The sequence below is a fragment of the Ascidiella aspersa genome, chromosome 5, assembly GCF_963924565.1.
Source record: "Ascidiella aspersa chromosome 5, kaAscAspe10.2, whole genome shotgun sequence".
Lineage (NCBI taxonomy): Eukaryota > Metazoa > Chordata > Ascidiacea > Phlebobranchia > Ascidiidae > Ascidiella > Ascidiella aspersa.
In genome coordinates this window covers 2,453,093-2,460,018 of record NC_139451.1, presented here as the reverse complement: position 1 = coordinate 2,460,018, position 6,926 = coordinate 2,453,093, and the positions used below count along the sequence as shown (strand labels likewise).

Below are 6,926 nucleotides of genomic sequence, written 5' to 3'. Positions count from 1 at the left end.
TTCTACACCACATGTAATCACACAAAAAAAAATTAGGGCGATTACAGCCATATTAATTTTTAGAATAACTTGATAACAGCCATTCAATTGTAATCATAAATATCTCCCGAGTATAATATCCAGGAAGCATGAAATTCTATTTTTATCTAGACACATCTAAACTTTTTGATGTTTTTTTACCTCAAATTGACCAGAATTTGATTTTAAGAAGACTACATTATACTGACCATCACTGTAAAATAGTTTTGAAAGAAAAGTCAATCCTATGGAATGAAAATAGCAGTACCAATTTACAAGTAAAATGTCCATATTGTAAACATATGTCAAGTTTGGTTGGCAGCAATATTTATCTTACTTTTAAGTTAAAATTAGGCATCAATTTTAATAAATTGTAATCATAGAAAAAAATAAGTTAGTGTTTTTTGTTAGCTCCAACAAAAAATGAAAAAAACATTAAAAATTAATGTTTTGTGAGAACCAAATCCAACTGTGTTACTACCATTACTTAAATAAGTTAATTTAGACACTTTACAGCAACTTCCAATTTACACTTCAATGTAAAATCACGTAAAAATATCAACCATGCTTTTATTCGTTTTCAAGATCTGTTTGCCTTATGTTCCGGCAACGGACGTTCAACTTGAAAATGTGGTGAAAGCGTTGAAGCATCCAAAACGTCATGGTTCAATGCTTATTGGAAGTGGTGACGGACGTGTGGTAGGTACAATTTGACCTATTTATGACAACGAACACATAATGTTTTTTTTATCTTATATAATATCAATTTTATGAATCCATGTATTTTTTGATGACCTTAAATATCCATAACTTAAAGGAAAAACTAAGTAAATTTTCTGCTTGCTTTGCATTCTTTGACTTTCTAGCAAAAGCATTTTGTAAGTGGGAGTAGAATTTGGTTTATTGAAAATTAAAACATAATGGAGCATAATGGCTGGCGGTTGTAGTAAGATGTAGCAGGAATATCAAAGGCCATGCATAAGTAGGTAGTAGGTAGTACTTTGATATTCCATTTGATATTTTACAGTGTTTTTTTATGATTTCCAATCCATTGTCTTGCCGTATAATAGAGTTTATCTGGAATTTCTTGTTTGAATTTGTTATTTCAGAGTTTATTATTGCCCTAATTCTTATATGTTAGCCTTATTTTCAAATGCTGATCCTAATTTAGCTTCAACCCACTTTACATAGGTAATGAAAGCTGCAAAACATGGATTCAAATCAGTCGGAATTGAACTTAATCAATGGCTTGTTGTTTATAGCAAGGTGAGAAGAAAAATAAGCTTGTTATTTCATTATGCTTTTTTTCTTATTTTTAAAGAAACTGTAAAATATAGTACACATCCTATTGGCAATCAGGGCTGGGGAGCCACCGTAAAATAGCATTAGCTCCGGCTCCAGCTCCGGAGCCATTAGGCAATTATTAAATGGCTCCGGCTCCAGCTCCGGAGTCGTAAAACTAAATCCATTGGCTACGGCTCCAGCTCCGGAGCCATCAAACACACACCCAATGACTCCGGCTCCAGCTCCGGTGCCACCAGTCACTTATTCAATGGCTTTTTGAAAAAGTTTTAAAAATTGCTTTTGTCTCACTAACGTTGGAGATGGAACAAAATATAATTTCTTAGCTTTAGCACCACAAATTGAAAAATGGCCCCAGTCCACAAAAAATAATAAAAAGGGCTCCGGCTTCGGCTCCACAGAAAATAATAAAATGGCTCCGGCTCCGGCTCCAGCTCCACAAAAGAATAAAAATGGCTCCGGCTCCAGCTCCACAATAATAATAACAATGGCTCCGCCTCCGGCTCTGGCTCCAGAGAAAATGCTTAGCTCCGGGCTCCAGCTCCGGCTCCCCAGCCCTGTTGGCAATACCTTTTTTTCATTAATTTTTTAGTAAAAATCTACATTTTAAAGAATATACCAATAATTATTTTCGACTGTAGAAAAAAAAAAAATATTCTCTTCTCACAAAAAAACAAAACAAATATAAAAGCCAAAACTACTTATCAAGCCCTATACCTGTCTTGGTGCGCAAAGTGACCAAGAAATGCGAGGCTTGGGCCTATTCACAAAGCAAAGTTTCACAATAGCGTGAGATGAGTCCGTGTCGCAACCCACATCTCTTGTTGCTTGCTTAAAAACCCGACACTCTTGGGCGTCGCCGGCCCTTTATCTACGCTACCTGGCCATTTTTTCGTGTGCGTGGGCAAGTAGCATCTCCTATATGCTTACTTGTCCGCTGACTATAGTTTGAACTGGGTGTTCGCTTATCAAATAATACAATTATTAATCACTAGAAGCATTGTGGTTGGCTACCGAGTTATACGCACGCAACCTTCAAGTCAACCTTAAAACAGAAGTCAGTAGTTAAACAACCAAACGTGCTCCACAGTAGCTTTAAGGTGAAGTAGTGTGGTTGTCGTTGGATATGCGCTATGCCACGAAGAAGCTAAAATCAATTAAAATAAAGTCATCGGTTTTAATCAATCAAATAAATTAAAATAAAGCCTACAAAATAAACTAAAATCAACACAACAAACTTATGTCAAATATGTTTATTCAAATGTAAAAATATCAGCACCTATCAAATTATTCAAACTGGCATATGGATATATAAATGTTGTTTGCAGTTTTTTGACGACTATATATCCCATCACACTGTTTTATAATATCAAAATTTATCATATTTTATACTAATAAGTGTCCTCTTCAAAAAACATAACGTTTAACTTTTTAAAGGGGTTTTATTGAAACACTCTTGCAAAACATTCGGGCTACAGAAGACGATGTACACCCAAAGCTTATCAAAATACCTTTTTCACTCTTCTGTGGAAAAGGCGTAGAAACTAATTGTTTGTACAAAGATGGTTTAATTTGTTTATGATAATTTTATGTTTTATGTTTTGGCAAACTAAACAAATGTGATTGTTTATAGTGTTAAAAACTGTATGTTGCATTAAACACATTTGTGTTCATCTTGTCTTTTTGTCATCATATGTTATGTAAGTGCATAATAATTCTAAATCACATTTCAGCCACAAATAACTAAGTTAAAAAATGTGGCTTGAAAAACATCTGTTTAAAATAGTTTCCAGTGCCATGTTTTTATGGAGAAACCTATATTTCTGTGTGTTTTATATATTCTGTCTCAAAAAATAAATCTGCTTTACAATTCGTTTATTTTGGTATCTGTGGTTTACCATAGAGCAGGTTACAAATCTAAAAAAAATTGTGTGTATCTAGATTGACTGAAATAAACAATTTTTTACGGTTTGCGGTAATAAGTCTAGTGAAGATATCTAATAAATATATACATAATTATGAATTCCATGCTCATTAATTAAAACACATGATATATTTCTTGCAATATGTTGGAATTGACAGATGATACAGAAAGTTATTATTTTTCCATTTATTTAACTATTACATGTCCTTATATGGCTTACAAAACAATGAATCACACTTATAAAAACATCTTTGTATTTGGCAGTTATTCCACAGTTGGATCTTCAACAAACTGCATTTAATAGCAAGTACTGTGTTTCAAACATGATTAGGACAAATATAAAGTTAATATTCATATTAAACAAATGGTGCTTGAGAAAAAAATGCAAGGCGATGATAGCAGCTTGCTTGTCCAGTTTTTTGAGTTGTTAACATCAGAAAAAAGTCCCGAGAGCTGACATTTTCGTTTTGAAGGTCGTTGCAAGGGTGTGAAGGTCAAACAGCATAAAGGCCACCTGTTGATAATTATCACGAGTAACTAAATCAACAAATCTGTGCTGTTTAAGGTGTTTTAAGAAATCAAAACGGTCTCTTACAAAATATGTGGGTATTTTTACAGAATATTCTTAAAAAATAGATTTTATAAAGACCAATAGAGCACATGGTTTGCAACATCAGGTAATTTTTTAGGGGTTATTTTTGAAGAAGAAAGTATATTTTTTACTGGCCTTTAAATGTAAAATCTTTAACGCAAAATACATATGTTACTGAGCAAAACTGAAACAGTGATGACATGTGCGTATAACTGCAAGCTAGGCCACAGCACACATGACAATATGCAAGTTAGGAAAGAATTGTCCTTGATTATTAACAACATTGTAAAACACTATTTACTTTGATCCATCGGTAGAAATCCAAAACCTGCCATCAGATGACAAACTCATCAGCTGCGAAGTGTAGTAGCAGGTCGGAGAATCAAACGTGGACAAGTATTTCTTGATCAGCTTTCATTTCTTGATAACTGACGTCTGTTCGTTTGTGAGCATTTCACTGTTTTGTTCCAACCATGAAACTATGGATTTGGTCGGAATTTGACAAACTGGATTAGGTCTGGAATGCACCAACACTGAAAAAGTTAGATAAGATTTTGACTTGGTTGTACTCAGTGTTGTAAATAAATCAATTTAAAATGACTTTTGCAAAAATAGTAAGTCAATTGCCAGTCATGTCAGTACTAGAAATCACTACAAATCAAATCATACTAAAAAAAACCTAAAACGTTTTTTTAAAAACAACATTTAGCTATCTAATCCTTTCATTGAAAATAGATACCTCATTTTTGTTATAAAGATATAAATGAAAACACTTTATTTCTAACCCAAATCAACAAACTACTTAAGTCAAGTTATTTAAAAACAGTCACTTAAGTCAAGTCTACAAAACTGGTTGCACTTAAGTCCTGCTAAAAAATGTTTTTAAAAATCCACTGTTTAAAACGTTTCTACATATTTAACAAAAATCCTATTTAACTTTGCAATAAATGAAAATCCAAAACATTTTGTGTGCCTTTTGTTTGCTTTTTTGATTGTTAAAAACTTTTAGGAAATGGCATTTTTGTATATGTAAATTCACTTCTATGAACATTACATTTTAGCACATAAGGCTTAAAGTATACAGACGTTTATAATCCTCTTATTGAAACTTGTATAAATATTTAACAATCATCAAATTTTGTTACTATAACATTAAATATCTGGACATACCTCCAAAAATCATTTGCTGATGATTAAAAATATTTCGATAAATTAGTTTCCCTAACCTTAACTTTCATTGCTTATGTCAAGGTCAACACTGTGACCTTCAATTTTCCTTTCATATGAAGTAAATGCCACCTAAATACATAAACAAAGGTAAAGTTTCACTATTTAAGCACCAATAGATAAAATAACAGTATAAAGTAGTTTATATATACTAAAAATATGGTTATTCCATCGAAAAACTTAATTTTTTAAAGTTTTATTTTGTAAAATGTAAACTATACTTTTATTTTTATATAAATGGTATGAAAGTATGAGAATTATTACAAGTAATTTTTCAAACTTTACCAATGTAACAATTTTCAAAAATGTTTTAATTCCAACTGTTTTTTTATATTTCAAAATGTTAAATTGATATTAATATAAAGATTTATTTATATGTGATGAAGTAAAGGTTTATTTTATACTTTTTGTTGTTAACACCTGGAAATTGGACACCATGAACCCTCCATGCGCCAAATGTAAAAGATTGTCTATCAAAGTTGTCCCAAACAAACCAAACAAATTAGTATTGGCACACGGCAATACTTTGCTGTTCCTGGAGCAAATTAGATAAATTGTAAATATAGCTGTAAATTTGCTAACTTACAAACAGTTTATAACTTGAATGGCAAAATGTAGCACAGTTTTATAACATTTCCTCAATGATCAATTGAATTATCAATCACAATTGTGTGCAGTGTTCACATTCGGATAGAATTTTAGTCGTAGAGGTTAGGTCTGCGGAGTCGGTTAAAACAACCACACAACTATTTGTTCAACTCATTATTTTATTATCCAAAGTTTGTTTCTTCCTAATCATTTAAGTTTTAACGATTTGTCTGAAAAAAGTGATAGTATTTAGACCAGCACCCTGCGGTTTTTAAAAGTTTAGGATTTAAGTTTATAAGCCAAAGCCTTCTTATATGAATTTTTAAACTTTATTTAAATTTTACCTGCACATTTCCAAGAATAGTGTGAGACATTTCGTGCCCGATAATCATCGCTAGTTCTTCCCAATTGTCCAATACCTTTAGCATTCCAGTAAATGGCAAAACAAAAGCATTGTTTGTATCGTCATCTTCCACGACTGTTAACTTCCATTTGGCATTTTCAACTTCTGGCAAGTCCAAGTTACATTTGATTATGTTCTTTACGATTGTGTCGCATTTTTGATAAAGTTCTGAGTCAGTTTGCAAAAATCTGCTCCATAAATTATTTTAGTTCTTTAGCCAAAAGCAAGGATTTGGTCTTTTGTGAATTAAATTAACCTTTTCTGTCTGTAATTGTACAAGTGTCATAAAGAACGTATGAATAATAAGAAATATAAATAGGAGATAATGAAGCAAGACTGAAAGATACTTTATGCTTGATATAATGTTCTGATATTGTTTCGGTAAACGTTCATACCATTTACGAGAAAATCTTCCAAACAGAATACAACCACCTTTTAAAACTTTAATACCCTTGGTTTTGAGAAGAAGGGCAAACGACGAATTTAGTGTGAATTTTTGAGGTGTAATACTTTTATGTAATGTTGTAAAACGTGGATTAAATGTTTTCAAATTGCAATCTTACTTTAGAAAATTGCTGGCTTATTAAGTTTATAAATCCAGTGGAAATGGATTTTAAATATTGCGAGCTTTATATCGCCAGCCTTATGTTTTTTACACCATTGTTCTTGTAAATACAAGAAGCACCAACAAAAATAAAGCAAAACAAACAAACAGTTGAGAACATCAAAATTTTCATCAATGGGGATTTACCCTCGACAAAAAAGACTTTGACAAAACATGGCGAAAATAAACAAAATGTTTTTTTCTTTTACTTTTAAGACGATTAACTAGATGAAAAATAGCTTGTTTTGTTTGTTTTTTCAGGTAGTAC

At 31.8% G+C, this 6,926-nt stretch overlaps 1 long non-coding RNA gene across 1 annotated transcript; it reads right to left on the bottom strand.

Moving 5' to 3' along the window:
* Positions 1-3,628: 3,628 nt before the first annotated feature.
* Positions 3,629-6,379, bottom strand: LOC146141476 (uncharacterized). Its single transcript, XR_014498739.1, has 5 exons — positions 5,996-6,379; positions 5,484-5,598; positions 5,063-5,135; positions 4,138-4,369; positions 3,629-3,758 (listed from the first exon to the last, which is right to left on the bottom strand). It is a non-coding gene; the product is annotated as an uncharacterized LOC146141476 (long non-coding RNA).
* Between the last annotated feature and the right edge of the window lie 547 nt (positions 6,380-6,926).